The 25,838-nt window shown below is 42.9% G+C and overlaps 1 pseudogene; it reads right to left on the reverse strand.

The window, feature by feature from the left end:
• The window catches only part of LOC119457106 (MAGUK p55 subfamily member 7-like), a 56,169-nt pseudogene that overhangs the window by 22,637 nt on the left and 7,694 nt on the right, over positions 1–25,838 (reverse strand).

Raw genomic sequence — 25,838 nt, forward strand, 5'->3', positions numbered from 1 at the left:
TAACACATTATTCTCCCTTTCCTTGCACCACATAATATTCACAGAACAAAATTTTTTAAGGTGCGATGTTTGCTCCTAGATTTCAATGTGGGATTGCGCATTATTTACTGGCAAGGTTTTGCATCAGGCCTACACATCCAGCCTGAATTGTAGTTTCTAAACTGAATATAGTTTTCTGCTTAGGAGCTAACATATGCCATTTCTGCAGAATTTCATTCATTGGAATAGTGCCAATTTTGCCCAAGCAAGAAACTAATTAACCATCGAAGATATGAGGACACACAACTTCATACAAAAATGAAGTTTTTAAAGCAGTCACAAGGATTCAAGGCACGCAGTTCTGAATCAGAAATTCAGGCTTTCTACAGCAGCTTCACGCATGCACCTGCTCGGAGCTATGCATCAGGGTGCCACATCAAAGTCAACCAAGGCTTAGAGGAAAAACAATTCCTCAGAAGTATTCATACCTGCGGATGTGGATTCAGCACGCATGTGTAGCCCAGGTCGACAATGGCCCGAACAGTGTCAAGGCTGGTCCCATAAAGGTTGCCTCTGTACTCCCCATGCTCAACAAAGCGCCCTTGCCGGATCTTTTCCTCCATTTCAGACCGGCTCACAAAGTAGTAATCTCGACCATCAACCTCCCAGGGCTTAATGGGACGACTTGTATCTTGCACATCAAACAGAATAAGAAATTTCTATTAAATCCTAGTACCTTATAAGATACTCTTTATACAGTATAAACAAAGTAGAATATGCCATACCAAGAAGCCCATGTAGCTACCCAAATCTTTATACAGGGTTTTCATAAGTTAAAACTATTCACAATTTTAATAAAAAGGCTACGCTAGCTACACAAATGCCGTTTGCACAGGTGGTTTATGTGCTTTGGCAGACAATTTTCATGGACACGAAGGGTTAGTAAATAATTAACAAAGATTTGGCAACCTTTTTTTTTTTGCAATCATGGTATATGTTAATATTAGGCACTTGAAGACAAGCGTATTCAAAGACAACTCCATTTTCTTTGATACTCCCATAGAATTTGTGTTTCAAGATGTTCATCATGAAATTTTATACTCCATACACTAATTTTGGATTCAGAGGTAGGAGCTTTGACAGAAAGGTGAACCTCCCATGTGACGCAGCTGATTGTGGGGGGAAAAGGGAAGCCAGCCTTGTTATTGTTAGCTAAGAGCAGTAGCCCAGCTGTTAGTTCCTCCCGGCTTATAGACCGGTTTCTGCGAGGAATCAGCTACATCACATGGGAGGTTCATCTTTGCGTCAAGAATCCTGCATATGAATGCGAAATTAGCAAACTGGGTGCTAAATTTGATGATGTATATCTAGAAACAGAAGTTTTCTAGAAGTATCAATTCAGTTGTCTTCAAATACACTTGTCTTCAATTACCTAATATCTCCTATAGGAGTATCAAACCAAATGGAGTTGTCTTCGAATACGCTTGTCTTCAAGTGCCTACTACAGTTAAACCTGCTTATAACGAACCTCCATATCACGAATTCCTGGATATAATGAAGTTTTTCTATTCCCCGCCGTTACTCCATAGAAGCACATGTATTTGAGACCTCTACGTAACGAAGTGGCAGCGGGAGACCGCTTCAAAATAACGAACTTTCCGCGCCGACAACCTAGAGATTTTGCCCCAAATTTTGTCATTTTTGCGCGAGCAGCAACCGGAAGCACCTTCTCCGCCGTGACGGAATGCGAAGCAAGCGCACGTGTGCGTGCGTGCGGGCGTGTAAGAGGCGGGCCTGCATCCCTCGACCCGGCAATCTTGCCGCCACGGGCATGACCTTTCCCTTCCTTTCATTCAAACCTGATCCTGCCGCTTGCTGCAGCTGGCCTAGCCTGCCATGCCGGCGCTCTCCTTTTCCAGTTGATGTTGCCGACACGTTGGCAGATGCTGTGATACATCACACTCGATGAGCGCGGACACGCGCTGTCAAACGCTGGCGGCGTGTGGAAGCGCCGCTGCAGAAGTGAGCGAAGTGACCTTCGTGCTGTTATCTATCGCTTCAACGCAAACTGAGCGCCGAGAACACACAGCACGCATGAAGCTACAAGCCGCAGACACACCTACACTGAGTAGACTCTGCCCCCAACGCAGATCGCTTTCAAGATACGCCCCGCGCAATCAAGCGCTGCCGCGCAGTACGCAGTTGATACCAGAGTACAGTACAACGCCGCCCACTATCCCTCCCCCCTCGCTCCCTCGCCGGTGCCTCGAGCACAACGGAAGGCACGCTTCCTTCCTGGTTTTCTTTCTTGCGCGCGCGAGATTTAGACGCCGTTGTCGGCACCTCTAGCACGTTTTCACTTGCACATACAGCATACGGCGTGCGGAGACTGCGTGCGGCGTGCGGCCTTTGGACTTTATACGGAACATCTATGAGCCAAAACCAATTTTAGGGCCGCAACGCGTCAAAGACACCATCTTTAGATAGCAAATACGGATCTCAAGGGCCATACTTTTGCTGGCGGAAACCGAAAATACGTGATAGTTGTCGCCCCCGGCACTTTGGGCGGCCAATGCCATCGTCAAGCCACCATGCCAAGCGATATGAAAAGTCAAAATGGCCGCTCGGGCAGGCACGGGGTGGCAGTTCGCAACGTATGATGCGGGAATGGTCCCACAGTTGCGATGTAACAGCGGGGTTACCAATGCGTTGGGTTCTATGGGAGCTGTGCCGGGACCGGCCGTAAACGACGTAACAGCCGGGAAAACGCAGCACCCGGGAACGTAACAGCGAGGTTGTACTGTAACACTATACAACACTACGACGCCATCGTGACGCTCGCTCTTCGTTTCCGATGCCTCGCGCTTGTGCGAAACGACACGCGTCCATGCATCCAGTACCTGGTGTGACATTCCAAGGATGAGTGCTTCGACGAAAACGGAAAACGGGTGTGCATTACAACCGAGTAAAGTACGGCAAGCGTTTCTTTTTCGAATTTTCGTGCCGAACCTGCATATAACGAAATCCTCTTTATAACGAAGCTTTTCGGGAATTTGTCAATTTCGTTATATCCAGGTTTAACTGTATGAAGCATATACCATGATTGCAAAAAAAAAAAAAAGAAGCAAATCTTTCATTATTCATTTACTGACCCGAGTGGTTTGTGAAAATTGCGCCCGCCAAAGCGCATAAATAACCTGCGCAAGCAGCATTTGCCAAGCTAGAAGAGCCTTTTTATTAAAATTACTGATAGCTCCACTTTAAAGGCCCTGTAAAGCATAGAACAATGCCTTCTTTTGAACAAACTGTTACTACAGTCATGGACAAGTTCCTAAAAGTTCTGCCATTAAATTTGTACAGCACACAGTGCTACAGTGCCAGCCGAGTAGCAGAGTGGCAAATGGTTGGTTATGTCCGTTTTTCTGGTGCAAAAGCAACTCGGGCTATCTTGCGCCAATCACAATGCATTTATGCTGCATTTGAAATACATGCTATTGGTACTGTAATAAAATAAAGCTCCATGACATGAGAAGCAAAAAAACCAGAAACATTTTTTTAGTCGAGCTATTTCAAAATTAAGGTCGCACAAGGTAGCATGCTTATATAAAAATTCCATCATCAATTGAACTATGAAAGAAGAAGAAAAACAAATTTAGAACACACGCACTGAAACATTCCAGAAGCTCACAAACATTTCTCAAGCTTTGAAATTACGAAAAACGAGTGAATATGCCAATACACAACATGCTGGAAAGGTGTTCTATAGTCACTCACAAGGAATTGTAGTTTTAAATTTGTCAGGATCACTTGCAACAAGCCTTCGCTTTAGTTCATTGCGGCCAACACCTGGAGGACCTGGAAAAAAGAATTACTTGAACAACCCCAACGTCACATCAGCACAAAGCAAAAGGCAACGTAATAAGGGGAGATGCAGGTCGAAAAACTGCGATGTTTTCCGGAAAAATAAAAAATAATCGATTTTGTGTTTTGTTGTGTTATGCATTCATCCAAGCCTCCTCTAGTGTATTAAACATCAAAGCTGAGAATCAACTGGAAGTTAGTAAAAAATGTAAAAAGCACTCGCGGTGGCTCGAGAAAGTGCAAATTTACCCGAGTTTCATGCCTGCGGCATTTTGCTGCGCTTGAATTTTCACGGGGATGTAGACCTAACCCTCTTCTCTCAGAGCCCATTTCGGCAGTGGCGCATTCTTGCCGAAAATACGAGAAAAAAATAATTGTTTCCCCGCCGGTCTAGCGCCGCGACTGTTTTTCCTACGCTTTTCTCAGTTCATTTTGTAGCATTTTTAGAATCCATAATTACTTGTTTAGCTCAAAAACAATGAACACGTGAAAGACGACAGGACAAGGCGCTACTCTCAACTGACATCATTTTATTGCATCCCTCCTTTATATAGAGCAGAAACAAGAAGAACATGCGCAGTGAGCACCATGCGCGGCAACCACCACAACATCTGATCGCCAGAGTGCACTCATGACACATAATCCAAAAAACCACATTCAGCGCTGTACAAGCTTAAGGAAGGCACACTAATGCACTGCGAACCCAGTGACTGTATGGAAAAAGTTTCTGATAATTCTCGGGCGGTGGTATCGCGGCTCTTTTTCAAAATCGTAGTGTCATGAAACATAGCTTTGCACTTGCTTGCTTGTTCCGTTGCTTGCTTGTTCCGTTACTTGCTTGTTCCGTTGTTTTTGCGCTAAACAAGTAATTACGGATTCGCACCAACTAGCCCGCCAATGCATTGTGCTGAGCATTTTTAGAGTTGGTGCACTAAAGTTTGTGCACTTTATGTAGTCTGATCATAATGAAATTTGGCATGCTTATGCTTTAACATGTCCTGAACTCAAAGAAACAACTTTCAGAGCTTTGCACAAACATTCAGTAAGCTAATTTCAAAAGTTTCTTCGTTGAGAATGGTCAAACAAACTCAGCATTGGATTTTTTTTCTAGACTAAAACACAAGCACAGCAAGTATCCCTGTGTAGACAGTCCTCAATGCACGTTCATAGACAACGTATCCCAAGTTGTACATATTCTGCAACTCACCCTGGTCCATCTCAAATAAGTAACAACTAGATGATAAACTAATACATTCATTACTCTCATGGGCCTCTACTAAAAACACTGCTGAATTCTTTCAGCACTTGCAATTTCCAATTTCTCAGTTGAACAACTTCAGTTTGCTCCTGCACCAATTTTTGTAGTTCCTCCTGCATTGATCACCCACATACAGGGAAAAAGAACTACAGCAAAAGTATAAGTACTAAAGAACCATGCACATAGCCTATTTGTTACACAGCAGACATCAAGAAAAAAGTAACAATCCATCATATATTGAAAAAAAAAATTTTTCACATCTACACACCAATAAGCACAATGGGACGATGAAGTCCAGGCCTTGGATAAAGCTTGGCAACCTCTTCATAAGTTGAAATAAGCTCTCGATCAAAGTCTGAAAAGATTTAAAAGAACAAAAATGCAGTGCTTAATATCGTACACACTTGTTAGCAGCAGTCAGGCCAATAAAGGCAGTTGTAATTGAATCCTACCAGTATATACTAGGGCACTCATCACCCCAGTAACGAGTCTTACGCTCAATAGCAGTTTTGCAACAGTAAATCACACTATGCTTACCTTCATTGTCAGAGACATCATACATGATCTTCTTGGCTCTCCGAGCCTTCAGCTCTTTGCGCATCGGTGAATAACAGCCTGCTGGCAGGCCCTCATCATCATCGTCCTGATTCATCACTCTCAATGATGCAAAACGCCTGAAAATGAAGTAAAATTAGGTCCAGGTTGAACTAAGTTCGTTCATGCGCCGATTCACAGACAGAGGAAAAAAAGATGCACGCATGAATAGTCATGAATAGCCTCGGCTTTTCTTGGTCCGTGTGCGTGTGCACTGGTTTTTATGATACAGTCATGTTTAGCCAAAAGGCACAAGCCAGTAGAAGTAGCTATACATTTGAAATAAAATACTGCACAGCCTAAATGTAAAAGCCGAAGGCAGACAGTGAGCAACCTTCAAATTTTCAAGATATACCACATTGAAGTTTGTAAACTCCAAGCACTGCTTTTCACCATTTCAGATTTCCCGTACTTTCTTAGGACACCGTAAATGCAATTACTATTCTCTAGGAGGCTTCACAATAATAAATCTGGGCCAGTATTTATTTATTTATTTATTTATTTATTGTACCTCAAAGGCCCCAGAGATGGGGTATTACATGAGGGATGGGCTTAGTTTAACAAAACAGTGATTCGAGAGCAGCCTTGAAATGATCTGTATCGGAGTGGTGCGTGACATAGGCAGACAGACCGTTCCAGTGCCTTGCGGTTTTCACAAAAAATGATAGTAGATGGGAGGTAATCTGCGCCGGGGGAGGATACACGGCTTTTCTGTGGTTAATGCGGCTGGACTGATGATGAGCTGGTAATATAGCTGAAATCTGGAGTAGTGAATGATATAATTTGTGAAAAAGACACAGTCGAGAATTATGACGTCGTGATTCTAGATTAGTAAGACCGGCACGGGTTTTGAGTTCAGACACGCTTGCATGATAAGAATATTCAGAGTAAATAAACCGGGCTGCACGGTTTTGAACTGATTCAAGTGTATTAGATAGGTTATGTTGATGAGGATCCCAGACAGAGCATGCATATATGTACGGACATATGTAACATAAGCTAATAATTTTACTGATGGGGCAGCAAGTCTTAGGTTCCGGCAGAGAAAACCGAGGGTTCGATTCGCGGCATTGGCTATGTTAATGACATGATGTGACCAAGTTAGGGTAGTTGAAAAGGTTATGCCGAGGTATTTATACGAGTCAACGGATGATATTTCGTAGCCGTATAGGGTGTATTTCCCTGATTGGTGATGCTGTCTGCGATGGAAAGAAACTAGTGAGGTTTTTTTAGTATTTAAAGACATCAACCATTCGTTACACCATAATTCAAAACTTATCTGGCAAAACTGATTAATTTAGTGCTTAAAGTGCACCACGATATGAAGTAGAAAGTGGAGCTCCATGCCACTGTCAATAAACCAAACGTAATCTCTGTCCCTTTGGCGAACATTGTTTAACTGCACAAACAAATGGCCACAGAGACAGCATGGAACAACGCCTGTCCTTGTATAAGGACTGCGCCTGAACAAGGACTGCGCCTTTCCCTCAACAACAAGTTCTTCTAATCTGTCCCTTTGGCTGCACCACGGAGATAACATTTTGTTTATTGACGGTGCCATAAAGTTCCACTTTCCCCTTTGTTCCTTTTATGGTGATTACTGCTGCCTCTTTCAGAGTTTTTGTGCGAGTGGATGTGTGTGCGTTTTTTTCTTTCCTCTAATCTTGTGATCACTTGTTATATATTAGACCTGCAGTAGCATGCCACGCCTTTTGCTTGGCTAATATCTCCACCAAATTTGCTCAGCTAATCTCTCCACTAATCTTTCCATAGACCCAGTAAAGTCTTCTTGGGCTTTTCATCTATGCTCCAAACATCTGAGAGATGTTGAATGAAGCCGAATTGAAAAAATAATTGTAATAATCTCTCCACCCATTAATAAAATTTCTCTCACTAGCATGCACGTATTTTCACATACTGGTTGATACATACGTTTTCCTTATGATACATTCTTGGAATACGCAAGTTGTGTGGAGGGTGGGTGGGCTATGCAGTGTGAATAACGTAGGGTGGCAGTGTGTGTTCAAGAGGGCATATTGCCCTAGGCTAGCAGTCTGGCATAATGCAGCACCAACATTCTGAACCGTTTAGTTCAAAGGACCCAAATGAAAAAATATACCTTTGTTCACTACTGTATAGCCTATACTTATCAACATCCCCCTCTTTTACACCAAAACATGGTCAAATTGTGAAACATTAACAGCACTAAGGATGACAACATGCAAAAGACGAATTACAATTGAACCTCTATGTAACGAAGTTGAATATTTTTATTTATTTATTTCAAGTTTATTTTACAAGTCATGTTGGAGTTACATTTTAAATAAAAATTGCAGCAGGATGTCCCAGAATTTAGAAAGAACTGACAGGGGGACCTCCTATGATTACATAAATAGAGTAATCATAAAAAGAGAGCAAGCAGCAATTAAAAGTGTAGACATGTGAGCAATCAAAATACTAATACTTACGTAAATTGATTATTTCTAACAAAAGAATTGGGGACGTACGGTAATGGTAATAACATCTTTCTGGGGTTTTACGTACCAAAACAAGTTCTGATTATGAGGCACGCCATAGTGGAGGGCTCCGGATTAATTTTGACCACCTGGGGTTCTTTAACGTGCACTACAACGCAGTAATGGTAATAACAAGTACAATGAAAGCACAAGAAAGTGAACATGCAGCATAACAAAAAACAGTATAACATGAATAATGAATTTTACACAATACGCAAAACTTATTTGCCTAAGTATCAATTAGGTACACAAAAAAAAGAAAAAATACTCAAAAATGAAATGTTGGCAGCTAATTAGAAAATTCCAATGAGTCGCTCAATTCCCTTACAGAATATTTCTTGGTGCACACGGAAGATAAAACATTGTGCAACAATTTCATTTTGAGGGGACATGAATTCCATATTGCTATGCATGAAAAAAGAGCCGTAATCTTGCCGTAATTAGTCCTTACAGCAGGAAAAAGAAGGTTACTCTGCTGGGAAAACCGAGTAAGTGTTGTTAGTAAGGTGCCTCATAATCACAATTGGCTTTGGCATGTGAAACCCCAAAAAGAAGAAGAAGGTGCTCAGGATTAATACATTCAATATAAGCATCATGTGTGAACAGTCTATATGCAACTATAGATAATTTCTGTTAAGAAATATTAAGTTTAAGAAAATATTAAATATTAAGAAAATATTAAGTTTTGGGAACATCAATCTGCAGGACAAATAAAATGGACTGAAAGTCAGTCTGATGGCTTAGCTCCGAAGATGCTGCAGATTCTCGATATGAGTAAAATATGTGTTGTACCAAGATGATATGCAATATGAAAGATGGTTATGAATGTAAGCAAAGTACAAAGATCGAACAATACGAGGTTGGAAATGAGTATGTGTCTTGATAATAATGTCGATGCTAAATGCAATCTTTTTCACGACTGAACGAACATGGACACGAAATTTCAGTTCAGCGTCCAAGAAGACATTAAGAAATCGTGCGTCATTAGAAACCACAATGACGTAATCAGCAATTTTAATAGGTTACACGTTGATTGAAATACGCGGGGAATGGAACACCATGAATGTAGTTTCAGCAGGATTGTTAAGCAGCTGCATATCTCTGCCCAATAAAATTGTTTAGGTCGATGTTTAGTTTAAACTGGAGCAAGGGAACTGTGTTACTGGATGTAAAGATCATCAGCATATACAGTATAGACCACTTATAACGTAACCGCTTATAGTGCAGGACCGGATATAGTGCGGTCTTTTCAGACTCCCGTTAATTTTCCCATAGCACTCCATGTATACACGTATCGCTTATAGTGCAGTTGCTGGAAACAAAATACCGGTTACAGTGCAGCTGCCTGGGAGAACGGAAGTCAGCGGAGACGGTGAACGCTCCCCTCAAACAGGCACCCCAAGGAGTGCTCGAGGAAGAGAGACGAAGCACGTGGTGCGAACAAACAGCCAGTGAGGCTGAAACCAGAATCTTGAGTGCGAGTCGTTAACTATCACAGCGCGCATAGCGAGCGAGGGCCACGAAACTGCCAACGCCGGCCAACGCTCGCTTCACGATAACAGCAGTAAACGAAACTTCAGGGAGCGGGCGGCGCCGGCACGGCACGGCGAAGGGCGCACGCGGAGACCGTGGAATGTGAGGGAGGAGGGCGGCAGGGAAGCGGATTTCGCCTCAGCAAATCCGCCACTTCGGTGGCTCCCCTCGCCCTCCCTTGTAGCTCCCTCACTTTCGACTGTCACCGTGTGCGCCCGCCGCCGTGCAGGCGCCGCCGCTCGCACCAGCTCCCCGAAGTTTCGTTTTCTGCCGTTATCGAGAAGCAAGCGTTTGCCGGCCTGGGACAGCGCCGCTGCTTCCCTCTGCGCCGTAGCCGCAGCGTGCAAGGTCAACATGTGACTAGAAAGTAGAGGAAGCATAAAGGAGAAAGAAGGGTTCACTGCCATTTTCTATGCGTGGCTACGGTAAGGTGGCTGAGACGTCGGCACGTACACGCATCTTCCGGCGCAATGCAGAATCGGCGACCTTGCCATTTGAGAGAGGGTGAAATTTCCACCGTGTTTTTTTTTTTTTTGTTCGCGCGCAACATTGAGGGGTCTCTCCTCAATGCCGGTCGGAGGCGCCGCCGCGTGATTTGGTTCAAATTAACGCGATTCGACTGTAAATTGAATGCAAACGTTCTAGCCGCATTCCTCGACTGTCGCATATGCGTGGCAGCTCGGTGCACATGTTTTGCATATGTGCGGGCCTTGAAAATTGTTGCTTCGGTTATAGTGCGGTACCCGCTTATAGTGCGCATATTCGCGACTCCGGCGACTTACGTTATAAGCGGTCTACACTGTAATATACATTTTGTCTTATTAAGAACAGTACACAACTCATTAATCAAGTGCAAACATAAAAGGGGCCTAAATTTGATCCTTGGGGGACTCCTACCTTGATGAGTTTGGATAACGAGAGATAACTGTTAACTTGTACCTGCTGAGACCGGTTGCTTAAGTAGTTACAAATAAAGATTAGGAAAGGACCAGCTATGCCGAATGATTCAAGTTTAACAAGCAGTATGCGATGGTTTATGGTATCAAAGGCTTTCGTCAGATCAATAAATACAGATCCCATAATTAGGTCTCTGTCGATAGCTTAATTTCTTCAGTTAAGGTGATAAGTGCCAGTTCTGTAGAATATTTTTGACAAAATCCAAACTGCTGAGGGGACAAAAGGCTATATTCTAACAAGTAATGCATTAAAAAAGTGTGGAATAGCTTTTCCATCACTTTACCAAAAAAAAAGGAAGCATACAAATTGGCCTATAATTTTCTGGCGAAGTATAGTCACCTTTCTTAAAGACAGGAACAATTCTACCAGCCCCCCCCCCCCCCCCCCCCTTAAGACAGCTCGGAAAACTCCCAACAGAGAACAATTTGTCAATGATTAAAGCCAGAACTGACAATATTTCCTTCAAAATTTTACTTTAAAAGGATTGATATGGTCTAAGCCAGCACTTGTCTTCAAACACATAACGACATGATGAACTTCATCTGCAGTTGTCAGAAATAAAAGGAATGACTACACCGAGGTATGTCAGGGGAAGTGCATGCCAGCTGTATACAGTCGAACCTCGATATAACAAAGTTGTACTTGCAGCTAAAAACTTCCTTATATCCCGGATTTCGTTAATTTGAGGTTTCATTATTTCAATGGAACTAAGATTGGGAAATAAAAATAGTTCATTACATCGTGAATTTCGTTAAATCGAGGCTCGTTATATCGAGGTTTGACTGTACCTGTAGATGAGTGAAAATGATCACTGAATGCATCTGCTATTCTAACAGGATCTGTATGTTACATCACTTTGCTTTATTTTTGTTATGGTCTCTAAATTAGTAATTTTTTTTTTCAGAAACTAACAATTTGCCAGCAACGCCTCGCGTTGTTTGAATTATTTATAATGAGATCCTGATAGTAATTGCATTTAGCACGCCTTAACAATGAAGATAACATTGTAGAATATTTCTTAAACCAGGATTTTAGTGCAAGGTTAAAAGGCTGTGACTTTAATTTCTTATGAAGACAGTGAATAAACAAAATACTATTAATTATATTAATTAATGAATATAACGAAATTCTATATATAACACAGTATTTAACTCTTATAGCTTCTCCATAGAATGCCATGCATTTTGACCCTCAATATAACGAAGTAATATAACGAAGTGTATTTTACAGTGATTTCAATATAACAAAATCTAACTGCAGCCGCGATGGTAATAAATGGAAACTTCCGTGGATGCAGACGGTAAAATGAATTACATGCAGCTGTTTGCGAATGCGCTTTTCAAGTCATGTGCCGCGCGATGGAGAGCGCAAGCAGTGTCATGTTCATTTAAAGTACAAGCACGACAAGATCTTATCGCACACCACACACTGTATGCTGTATGCCAGCACACCCACCATCTCCTGTCACAGCACAAGCACCAAGACGCCTAATAAGTGTACTGGCAGGCCTTCAGAACTATTTCGAACGAAGGTGTGGCGAATTGAGCCCTTGTTTCGTTGATCTTGTGTACACCGTATGAGACCGTGACGCAGTCTCATACTATTTTGCAAAGTAAATAGCAGCCAGTAAAAAGAAAAAAAGACAGCAGTTTCAATAGTCATTGTACATGACCTCTGCTTGAATGAAATTAAAAGCTTTGTGCCCCGAAAAAAGTGCGCAGAACTCCTTAATTAATCATGAGATAATGCTCCTCTTGAGAAGCTGTTTTGTATATCAAAGGCAATGATTTGTGGTCGGACTCAACAAGGAAAATGTTCGCTCACTCTTTCGTTCGGGCTATTCCCTTACATTGACAATCATCGTCGATGGTTTCTGCACAATATTTTTTAGCTCATAATACACCGCTGAGTGGCTCCTTCCACTTTTATTATGCTTCACTGCAATACATTGCATATGCTTCACCATTTATTACTACTGTAATATGAAGATGACTTTAGGGAACTGAATTAATCAACCAATCTCAAACGTTTGCCAGGAAACTTTGTACTGGATGAGCTTTTCAGATGCAGTGAAAGATAAACAGGGCAATGTCATCAGCAATTTTGATTATAAAGTAAAAGTGGCAGAGTAGTTCTGCACTGAACTATACAGCACCTAGGGCAGCACCCACTCGGAAGCGTTTGTTTGCTGGCAATGCCACTTCGAAACACAACAGTGTCTCCAGTAGATGTGGAAACATCCCGAAAGCACTGCGAGCCGAAGCTAAGTTCGTTCTCGGGTGGGGCAAGCATAGTCCTGTCTGGATGAACTCGCAGTTAGGGGGAAACTCTCTCCGCAGTGTAGCTGTCACATGAAGTACACACACGACTCCCGGCAATTCTCGTCAATACTACACTACACGCCGCGCGGCCAGATACCTATAACAAACTACGTAAGTCACGTGCAATGTATAAATATACGCTCAGGTAAATCGCAGAACTCGCAAAATACCACGCCACAGGACTGACAGGACTGACAAGACCGATGAAACTTAACAAACAATTACCGTGCGGGGGGGCGCAGGCCACGCGATTTCAGTTTTGGCAAGCGCACTGGTGCTCACGGCGTATGCAATGCACATAGAGTTTTTTAGAATGTTTTCAAATACATTGGAACCTCCACACTTATTTTTAATATTTACATCAGACACAAAGCGCTATAACCAAAACATGCGTCTTTAGCGCTGTAGCTTTTCATACTGTAACCGGAACTTCCGCTGTTGGGCTTTTTAGGAGATGAAATGATGCATTGCTGACGCTTTCTTGCAGCTTCTGCACTTTCTTGCTGGTGCTGGCAGTGTATGTCTGACTTCACGTACTCAGTAACACTTGGTGGATACAAAACCGACAAGAAGCCGACACCAATGATTGGTCGACTAGTGAATACAGCGTCTTGCTGAGACCATTTTATAATACCAGGCAGACAACAATGCAACCGATGAGCATGAGTTGTCGTATAGTGCAACGGGCTTTCGTTTCGACAGCAGCGAAAAAATCAGCATGCCAACCATTGTTCAAACTATCTCCAAGTGATCGGCCGCCGAACCGACAACACGATAGCAGCAGCGCCTTAGCTTTTACATATAATTAATCGCACTCAAGATGTGTTGAAACATGCTTTTGAAGTCGAAATGCACACACTTCAGCCCTGTCAACCAGTGCGCGTAAGTTTGAGCTGATGTTGATCCTGTTCAGCGAAGGTTAGCATGCCTTTAGCATTAGCATGCAAAGGTAATGGAACTCAGCGTGCCTTTATTGACCACACTGTGCAACAACAAGTGCACTCAGGCCTTCTCACCCAGTAGTCAGTGAGTGCTACGTGGCTTCCAGAAATGACATGCTGCCACAGAAAAGCCCTTACTAATTAATCGCGATCCATGAAACCTATAACCGACACACACTCAACATGAGCACAAGTACACAAATCAACAGGCAAAAACCCCAGCAGCCTTCCAAAACGTTTCCAGCGGCATGCAGTAGAGGGCAGCCTAGGAAAATAAAAAATAAAGCCCCTATATTTATAAAAGTAGCGCCATTCTTAGATCTTGCCGCCACCGCGCTCACCCCGGCGCTTCCTCCTCGCCCTCTCTTAGCCGCCTCCTGTCGCCCCAGCCTCCTCCGCTCCCCCATTGGCCAATCCGTGTCACGTGGAAGTTCGCGTCGCGCTTTTGTATATTTTTTTCTTTCCAGCGCGCGCCAACTGCCATTCTCGGGCCTGTGCGACGAAAGTGCTGTACGCACAAACGGATCAAACGTGTTAGGGACAAGAACTTCGTTGTGATGGCATGCTGCTGCGCCTTAAGTTGCCGCAACCGACAAGGCGAGGGCAAAAGGCTTTTTTTGTTTACCATCCGGCGTGCGCAAACGCTTGCTGCACACTTGATATTTGCGCTGTCTCGCATCGTCGCGTTGCTACTTCCAAAACAGGCATTATTAAGACCAGTTACTGACTGACGAAGCAAAATCGCGCCTCAAAAACGTCTCCGCAGGGCGCGATCGAAGTTTTCCTCGGATTTCCTCTGGTAGCGCGTTAGCTGTCGTCTGCCACGGCAGGCCCGACGCAGGCGGCGCCACTGTCGATATCGCGCCTCGATCGCGCTGGTCGCGCCGAGCGGGATAGTGGAAAGGAGGAGGAGGGAAGTGGATGGCGCTACTTTTATAAATATAGGGGCTTTAATAAAAAAGGCAGATTGGCATTATTACTACCACAATACATGATGCTACCTGTAGGCTGACTACGTGGCAGTCATGTGGTACTTATATTTGCCTTTCTGTTCGTACACTATATGAGCTGTTTAAATATTTGAGCACTACCTTGACTGACAAATGTAGCTGCCCTTATGCTTTTGTCTACCTTAAATATTTATGCAAAGTAAAATGCATAACATTCATGCAAATATTTATGCAACCTTCATTGCAGAAGTTTTTGAAGTGGAAGATCTGAAAAAAAAAAAAAACTAACAAAATACATCACAGCCAAGCATTATACTATGAATTTAAAGATGCTGTATATTCCAGTGAAGTTGCCACATTACAACCCTAAATTCTAGTTCACGCGGTTAAGCTGCAAGATATCTAGCTTTTTGGGGATTTCTATGCTCTGAAAACTCTGCAGTCAGGTACACAATCTTTGATCTTCTCATTAGGGATAAAAGTTCCTTTGTGAGAACATTTAACGCACCTCTCCTGGAGGCTTTGTGCAGGTACGAGTCCTGCACGAGCTGACCGTTGTCCCTCCCAGCGTGCCTGCCACCAATTGGGGTCATCTTGGCTAACCAGGTGCAGTACCTGGCCCCGGCGAAATTGCAGGCCAGCTTCCTTGCATGGAATCAGCGGATCTGCTGCAGGATCATAGTCAAACAGTGCCCGGACACGTACTCGGCTTTCACGACCAACAGAAGCTTCCTCGGCTGGAACCAGTTTCAGAGTGATGGTCCCCGCCTGGCTCTGCTGCTGCATGAAAGCAGAGCCACCCCTCGCTGACTGGCTGCTTGCTTGCTTGCTTACTTGATTGACTGATTTGAACATTTCAAAGCAACATCAGGGCTAGAACAGATACGGCAGTGGGGAACTCCAGATCAATTTTGACTAGTATTTGCAATGCTTTAACGTGCATTTAATGCTTAGTGCATGAGCACTTTTGCATTCCGCTCCTACTGAAACGCAGATGTCACGGCTGGGAATCGAATCCACAACCTTGGGGTAAGCAAAAGAATGCCACAACCATTAAGCCACTCATTGTTAGAAATTCTCAATCAGTTTAAATTTAAATTTTGCCACCCAACAAAAGCTTAAGTCTTGCATAACAGACCAAATTTCCACATTATACAACTTTCTTACAGTGCCACCATTCATCTCCATAGGTCAGCAAACTCGCTTGGACTTGCAGTGAACCATTAGTATGAGCTTGAATATGACCCAGAAATGCGATTCTGAATGAGTCAAGCAGAGTCCAAGTAGGCGTGAGTAAATGTCTGGGTGAGTCAAGGTGCATACGAGCGAGTGCGAACCACTGTTTAGGTGAGTCGAGGTGAGTCCGGTTGTGCGTGGATCCGAGTCCCAGTGAAATAGAGATAGCACAAGTCTGAGTGAGATAAGTACATCTGAATCTCACGATTCCATGCATTTTAGAGTTTACAGAACTACATGAAAAGATGATTACAAGTATATGCAGACCTGCCAAGTTCGAAGAAGCTAAATCCGAGAGATCTTCCGACCGGGGGTTGGAGGGGGGCGGGGGCCAGTCGGTTACCCCCCCGGACATTTATATTTTCAAGTGCCGACAGAACTTCCTTACAATTTTATTTACAGATACACAAATGACCACATGAACATCAATGTCTCACTTTTGCAAGCATTTCATTGTTGCTAATTCTGTATTCAAAATTCTTTAAAATTTCGTTAAATTCTCGGGTCCTACGCCCCACAAGCACCATCTCATTATGAGGCACGCCGTAGTGGGGGAACTCCGGATTAATTTCGACCACCTGGAGTTCCTTAACGTGCACCCAATGGACGGCACTCGGGCATTTTTTCATTTCGCCGCCATCAAAATGTGGCCACCGTAGCCCAGATTTGATCCCGCGAACTCGTGCTTAGCAACGCTATGCCAAAGCCACTAAGCCACCACGGCGGGTGTTTAAAAATTCTTCAGATAATGTTTGATTTCATTTCTTTCACATTTTGTAAGGATGACGTTTCCTAGCGTCTTATACGAGCGACATATGGTTGAGCGGCACTGCGTCCTCGTATTTTTCCCAATGTTAAACTGCCGCTCGTACTCTGCATTGCTCTGTGGTATCAACAAAATACCCAGCGTCACTTCAGCCGAGCACTACAGTAGAAATACTTGAAGACACTTTTTGCGCTAGCACTCCTTGCTTTTAAAGCCATGACTGCCCACAGGCCTACGCAATGCCAGAGCGGCTGACGCCGAGGAGAACGATGGAGAGTCTAGTGTTGCTAGTTGCGGAACGCGGCATTCGCTCGCTAGCTTAATGAGGCTAGGGCCACTAGGGCACCCAACAGCCCCGTCAGCGTAAGGAGCAGCTCCGCAGTTAACGAAATAGCGCATGTATAGGGTTTCCCTACTACTTTCTTAACAATGTTTTGTGCGATGAACTTCAAATGGATTGGATTGGGTTGGATTCTATTTGCCATTTTGTGGCCTAACAAAGCGCTGGACACAGATAGAAATGGGACACAACTGCAATTTCCGGGAGATTTTCCTGTCAACCGTACAACCCGAAGACATGGTCCAAATCCGGGAGTCTCCCGGGTAATCCGGGACACTTGGCAGGTATGTATATGTATTCTTTCATTCTCATCCTGTATGTGTTGTTCACTATGGTATTCATAAGCCACCTAGTCCAATTTCATACTCTCGAGTGCACCTATGGTTATATCCAGGAGTGGTGTCCTATAAGGTGCCATAATATACAATAACTGTACAAGTCTATTTCTGTGAAATATGAGCTTTAGCTAAGATTTGAGCTTTTAAGCTGGTCTGTATTCAGTGTGCTCGTTATACACCTGTGTCAAGATTATGGGACATAGTCATAGGTTGGCCATACTTAGGAGCTTCAGTCACCATGAGGTCATATGGTGACTGAATTGATGCGAGTGTATAATTTTCGGAGCCAAACAAAAAAGGTGGATTTCAGATGGAAAGTCAAAGTTTCTATGAGACAACCGAAACACCAGAACTATTCCCAAATGCAAGTTTGTCGTTAGTTTCCAAGTGACAAGATTAGCATTCCATTCAGATGTTACCAAGAAAATAACAGCAGTCAAAAGTTCAAACACAAATTTATACAATGTTCGCTCTCTCATAAACACACAAAAGAAATAAAGCAAAATGACATGCACACACCTACCTCGTATTTATAATACAGTAAGCACAGAAAAAAAAAATCATGGGGGCACACACAAGCACAGCTAAGCAATGCCATTCTGTCCAAGACAACTGTTCTCACCAAAATGCTGACGACATCATGTGGTGCCTTGCCTTTCAAACTAACTCCATTCACTTCATGGACTTCATCACCAACATGGATAAGACCTGCACAGTAAAGGTCATTCTATGTCACTACCAGAAAAGGAAACCAACAGGGAAGCTTTGCAAATATTGTTTTCAAAATAGAGGAACAGCTGAGTAAACCTAAAAAAATACTTCCCAGTAGAAGCTGAAGCGTACATTCAATAGAGGCACTTAACTTGGGCCAAACATTAGAAATATGCAAATGGCTACGTAGCTGGACCGAACCAAGGTAATGTTTTTTGCCGTCGCTAGGAGATACTCAGGTTATTTTTTGCACCCCGCATAATTATGTAATTACTCTTAATGAACTTCTTAAATATTATAATAAGATGAAAATTGTAAACGAGAAAATTGTAGAGCAACATGAAAAACTCCCGATACAGCTTTGTGTTGCTCAATACGTGCTACATAAAAGTGTTTTTCCGAGCATGAAAGAAGCCAGCGAATACACGCAAAGTGCCTCGAGCGGCCAGTTACGCAGCAATATTGTGTGTATTCACGGACTTCTACGATCCTGCGACTGAACGACAACGGTCGCATGGCTGCGATTTCAGTTGAGTGACTCGGTTAGGCTTGGTGCTGGACGGGTCGTACCCTCGTCACCACTGTTATGTTGCGTGGATTGTATCACGAGGTGGGCATTGGCATCGCACAAAACCCCAAACAACAGAATGCCCAAAACTGGCTAACACTAGTAATTACAGTAGAACCTCATAGTTACAATCCTGTTGCATATGGTTTTCCAGCACCACCATTCAAAATCGAGAACACAAAAAATGACCCAATACAGTACTTATTTTTTACTGATTCATACGTTTCCGAAGAACACAATCTTTCGGCACCAACATTCAGTACATCACCAACAATACTTTCTTTGATTTCTAGCAAAGACTTCACTTGAGCACTGCAGCAAGGCCCTGCACAACCGTACAGGAGGATTAAATCCGAGAACCCTTAAGCCTTAATTACGAGTTGTGAATGCGAAAGCATTAATGTCCAATTCACACAGCCAAAATGGAGAAGGGGCACTGATAACACAGGCTTCTGAGAGTGAGGGTGATGTAGCATTGCAGTGAAACCCTCTCCCCTCACGCAGCACCTGATGCACTGCTGTTCCACTTTGCCCGCTGTGCACCGTCGAGGCGCGCTCGTGTCGTGGCATCGCAGCCAATGGGAACTTCGTCCTGCGTGCTCGTCACGTGGTGCCACAGCCAATGCCAATTTAGGCTGCTACAGATGTCGGACGCCGGCTCTTTTGCTCAATGAGCCATTTGACGCTTTCGCATGAATAGATGCTGTGACCCACCCGTGACCCAGACTGCAGTGAACGTGTTAATAGCAAATGTTCATTCTCTACAGTGGTTTGTTCAGCTTTCCGCTGGATTTCTGCAATGGTCCGCATCTCTTCTGGAGGGGCCATCACTAACTGAGACTTAAAGCTTAGAGGACATGCACTGCCAGTCTATTGTCAAAATGCAGAACATGTGTTTCCAGTGATTTGTGGTTGAGCCTTTCCAACAGGCAGGCAACTATTTGATAGCATTGTGCTGCTTGTGCCATCTGCAGGGAAGCGGCGCAGTTAATTTTATGATTTGGTGTACATTCACCAGATGGCTCCATCAGCACAACATTGCGCTAATACATGCTCTCAACAGTTTTTGCTAGCAAATCCGTGTCTAGCACAATACACGTTCAGCATTAACAAACATATTTTTAAAAGAAAAGCAGCTTCGTGCTCTCCCAGGAAATTTGGGCACTAAACATTAATACAGTTAAACCTGCTTATAACGAACCTCCATATAACGAATTCCTGGTTATAACGAAGTTTTCCTATTCCCCGCTGTTACTCCATAGAAGCACATGTATTTGAGACCTCTACGTAACGAAGTGGCAGCGAGAGACCCCCTCGAAATAATGAACTTTCCCCGCCGGCAACCAGCAACCGAGCAGCAACCGGAAGCACCTTCTCCGCCGCGACAGAATGCGAAGCAGCGGCGTCGCGCTTGGCGCGCTCGAATTCACGCCAAGTGCGAGGAGAGAGCGAGCGCACATTTACGTGCGTGCGCGAGGCGGGCCTGCATCCCTCGACCTGGCGATCTTGCCCCCGCAGGTGTGATCTTTCCCCCTCCTTTCATTCAAACCTGATCCCGCTGCTTGCTGCAGCTGGCCTAGCCCGCCAAGCCGGCACTCTCCTTTTCCAGTTCATGTTGCCAAAGGAGAAAAAAAAACTTTTCTTTTTCAACGCGCTGGCAGCGCCATGCTTTGGTTACTGCAAAAGTCTCTGCGCTTCACTTCACTAACCTGACACTAGGTGACACTATACGACACTACGACTACATCGTGACGCTCGCTCTTCGTTTCCGACGCCTCGCGCTTGTGCGAAATGACTCGTGTCCACGCATCCAGTACCTGGTGTGACATTCCAAGGATGAGTGCTTCGACGAAAACGGAAAATGGGTGCGCGTTACAATCGAGGGCGCGTAAGAATCAAGTAAATACGGTAAGCGTTTCTTTATAGAATTTTCATGCCGAACCTGCATATAACGAAATCCTCTTTAAAACGAAGTTTTTCGGTAATTTGTCAATTTCGTTATATCCAGGTTTAACTGTACATCTGCTGCGTTGCTCGGCACGAAGCCATTGCGGAGTTGCGGTGACCACACTCAGCTGTTGCTCCATAGATCCCAAGGTCGCATCCTCGTGACTCCTGTGTCTGGCTATTTCATTGTTACAGCCGCTAGCATAAGTAGCCACAGATGGCAATGATGTTTCGAACAAGGAAAGAGCTCCTAACCGTTATGGGTGTAAAGTTGTGAAACCTGACACTCATGGCCTCCTATTAGCCTCTCACAGTGAGTTACCATCATGGCATATAAGTTTCCTAAATGGATACACACTATATATAGAGGCAGCATCAGCATAAACACAGTTCAGCAAAAAAATGGAAAAGCAGCAAAAAATCACAGTAAATAAGTGATGTCCCAGTGGATGCCAACATTGTAACTTTTCAATGCATGTTCTCACCACTTCTGTCAGCAGCCCCTCCATGCATAATCCTTGCAATAGTGATTGCTTTAGCAATTTCATTGTACTTTATGGTGGCACCCTGCACATAAAAAGAAGTAAATTATGTTGCACCTTTGAGCAAAAAAGTGTAAATTAAACTAAGCAGTTACCATACACGCAAAAGTGCACTACAAGAAAAACACTAAATCCCTTCAGACTGGCATATTAATCTTTCTCAATTCTTGCACAATGGCTGACAAAGCTTTAGTAGAAAACGAAGGCCACACTTACATTTTTGAATTTCATATCTAAATTGTAGCACCTGCGATATCAGCGTGACACAACCACAGGTGAACTGAATATTGTGCATATCTTCATTTTTGAATGTGCAAAAGAATCCCTGTTACATTCCTGCTTTCAGAAACAAGCTCACAGTGACCATTTTTAATGAAAAACTGATGCAGACAACCATAGCTGATTTCTTTGGTAAACAAGCATAAGTTTTCGTTTATGCTCTTTCATTCCACCGCCACTGCTGCCAAATGGGCCTAACGTTATTTGACTTTCATTTGTTTTAATTTTGTTCGCACAGTGAGGAAGCGCTTCAACATGCAAACAAATCAAGATGCTGCCACACCTCGATGGGCAAAGCCCAAAATGGAGTGGCACGGGAGCCCTGGATTGACGGCCTCCACCTAATCAGATAACTGGGTTTAAATAAAGTGTTCCTCGCTCTCAAATTTTGTTCATGAGATATTTTTTTATGTTGCCATGAAACGAACTGACATGACTTTTAATCTATCATTTTAGCAGCTATAATTCTGTCATAGGCTGAAACTGAAAGGTTCCAAAGAATGTCTAGCAGTGAAATTTTTATTCAAGCATATTTATCATAAATATAATTTCCAGTACCATGATAACAAAAGATTTATATAGTACAAAGGAAGCCGAACACTGCTGAAATGACTGGTTGCGCTGATCAGATAGAATGGTAAGGCACGTGGCTGGCACAAGACACATGCTAGGGCACATTAAATTTTTCACAGCACTGAAGTGGGTAGCATGACATGAATAAGGCCTCTTCATGTCTCAAAATACCTCCTAAATCCCCTATCATTCTGGAAACTTCATGCTGTGCAATGACAAGCTTTTTTTCATACTGCACTAGATTTGTACAGCTTTTCCTGTATTCAGCCCTAATGTTAACACTGTATATAGTGGGTGTTCCAGATTCGTCACTATGGCCACAAGTAGTGCAGGCTAACACTTCCAGGATAAGGTTATAAATTCATCGGTACCTACTATTGGTGTCAAAAGCTTGTGGGGCACACAACCTGCCAAATAGCCGAATTTCCAGAAAACCTAGGCATGCAGCTCGAAATATGGAGTTGCAGCCTACAGTAAGTAGCATGCACGACCAGCACAGCGATGCTATCGTTTCGACAATGCATGCCCAAACTAAGCACTCATGGAACTCACACCTCATGAAATTTGACACTAACCGTACGTAAGTACCCAAGGAAGTAGACAAATTGATGGCTGTCACTGTAGCTTAGTCAGTAAAACATGACATGCATCACAGTTGAGTTCCTGCTAGTGGCAGCAGTCTCTTTTTCCACTTTCATTTTTTATTAAGGATATGAAGTTCTGAGCAAATTTACCTGCCTCTATAATTTATTAATCCAGTCAAATAAATACAAAAGACAGCTAATTTCCCTATGCTTTCCTTGGCTTTATTTTCTGTTGATGTCGCATGTTCCGAAACGTCGAGCCCCTTAGTTCCCCTAATTCTTTTTGCTGAAGCATATGCTGCCCTGTGCTTACCATTATTTTTTTTTCCTATTAAAATTGACTTCAGTATTCACGATGCATTGAAGTTGGTCACCTTTACAACTAATGACAATGTGACAGAGCTTGTGCAGTGCAACAAAACAATATCCAATATTTGGATAACTGCAGGAATGCCAAAGCTAAAATAAGTTGCAAGTTTTCTGCGAAAGATTAACTTGTCGAAAAAAGAAAATGAGAAAAATCAAAATTAACTGCCGGCATGTTAATGTATGCTAAGCCTCAATAAGCACAAGATTCTTGTGAGAAATAGGCTCTCTTTCTCAAAAGAAAAATAAAGCTCTAAATTTTTTCCAAAATAAACTCCAGAAACACACAAACCCACAAAAAGCTCCTGCAGCACGAAGGTGACAAACAAGTGCAGAGCACTCTCGCTGAGCACTATAAAAAATGAAACCACTACATGAATTTCAATGAAATGAGTGACACAGAGACTAGCGTTTAAAAAAAAAGCTCTTCCTTGAATCATGGCACACATCTAGAAACAACAAGTCACTGGGAATGTTACTTAGCATGCGTGCCTACATAACAAGAGCACATAGAAGGGTTAAAGTTGCCATCTCTATGAATGCCCGATAGCTGTCACCACAGAAGGCTAAATTGAACCTGCTTTGGATTAAACTGCAGATCTCCTTTGGGTTAAACTGCAGAAAAATGTACCCAAAGCTTACTAATGGCTCGTTGCTTTTCACAAGCTGGACTATCTTGATGGTCTCTTCATCCTCTTCAGCTTCATAGATTGCTTCTTTGAGCGATGGTAGAAAGTCCTTTTTTGCTATAATGTCGTGGGCCTCAAGCAAAGCCTGGTGAATAGATGTCAATTATAAGTAAGACAACCGTTTCGCATAAGCAACTAATATATCAGAGAAAACAACCAACAAGCAATTAGTACCATACTTGAATGACAAAATCTTAACACAAAGTATAGCTACAAGCCTCCTGTTGACAGATTAATTGACTGCATAAATACTAAGGGAGTGTGAATATGAAATTTTTATACGCAAATCAAATAGTCTTTGCTATTCGGCTTGTATTTGATTCAAGGATTCAATATTTAAGATTGTCAAATATTCATTTCTGTTTCAATATAAGCAATAACGACACTTATTGGAATCTCAAGGGGAAAAGACTGTTGCAAGTGGGGAATGTTCCAAATGATTCTGCTGCATAACAATCACTGGTACTGTGGAGAGGAACCAATTTCTCACAGAACACAGAGCATCGAACTTCGGTAACATAACTTCCAGTCATTTAATGAGAATCTTTAGGCACCCTGTGAATTTGCTGTTTTGATTTAAGCAAATAATTTTTTTGAGAGAAGCTCTTCTTTTGCGAACTGTCGCAGACTTTCTTGACCGTGGCTGCTGGGTGTTGCTGCTGTCTTGCCGAATAGCTCTTACAAATATTTAATTGCATGCCTCATGGTGGGATCGAACCTTGATCCCTCAGTGCAGCAGCCCAAAGCTCTAGCCATTGGGCCACAATCGCACGTATACTTCTATCGTGCCAACACCAACTAGCTCTTTGAGATGATCACTGCGTGCGTCACATTGCCTAGCATGTGTGCGGGAGAGCACATGTGCGCACGCCAGTTTCTTTTACACGAAAGACGCAGGAATGAAATGGGCAAGCATTTTATTAACCACTTCACAAAGATTCCAAGACATGCATTAGATCTGCACATGATGCATCTCATGTCTATTGCATCTCCTTAACTGACATGCAGTGCAGTATTACACTTGGCTTCCTCAACAAGCGCAACATTCTACATACATTTGCTGATGTGCTGTTCTCGTTTTATTACACTGTTGTCATGCTTCGCAGGATAACTGTAAGAAGTTGCAATTCACAAGCGCCTCAGTTAATTGTATGTCCAGTTATGGGCAGCATTATATGCATGTATGCAATAATGTAAGACTTTTTTACCAGACAAACTCCATGCAAATGCATACATATAAATTTTTGTAGAAATTGGAAAATATTCAGTATTCATGTTTTACAGTTATTTTTTGTAAATATTCGTACCCACTTTGATTCAGGAATTTCAGTATTTGAATGTCCCTAATAAATACTGAACGGGTGCAACAATGTCAAAAAAATAAACATGAACAGCCAGATAATAACATTGTCCTGTTTATGTACATAGATACTTGATTTCTAAGCAATGATGCTGCAATATAGGCCATTCATTCACTCAGTTTTATAACTACAGGGACCTAAATTCAAATCACTCCTTGGCTTAATACTTCATCGCCCAGAAGCCCTAAGATATTTCCACATTCCCTATTATAACTACACAAACAAATCTGAGCACCCTGTTAAAGTCAATGAAAACATCATGCACAAATAAAGCAAAAAGAAAAAATGAGTTCACACCTTGACATGCGGGGAAGATATCAAAATACAGAGCTCCTTAGCCTCTGGCTCCATATTTTTTGGAGGGCATGTAACACCTGTGCAACAAGAAGTTAAGCATCACACAGATACCACAACAAATGTATTTTTTAAAGAAGCCCATCAATGAACAAACTAATACCTTTTCGGCAGTGAGTGAGGCATCGCAGCTGGAAGGAGCAATTCCTTTGTTGCTGAAGCTGACAATCTTTGTATGTATCTGCCAAGACATAAAAATATTTGAATGACAATGAACAGACTAAAAATGTAAGTACAACATATTGAAAGTAAACTACATTCGCTAATGCACCCT

Source organism: Dermacentor silvarum, chromosome 1, assembly GCF_013339745.2.
Source record: "Dermacentor silvarum isolate Dsil-2018 chromosome 1, BIME_Dsil_1.4, whole genome shotgun sequence".
Lineage (NCBI taxonomy): Eukaryota > Metazoa > Arthropoda > Arachnida > Ixodida > Ixodidae > Dermacentor > Dermacentor silvarum.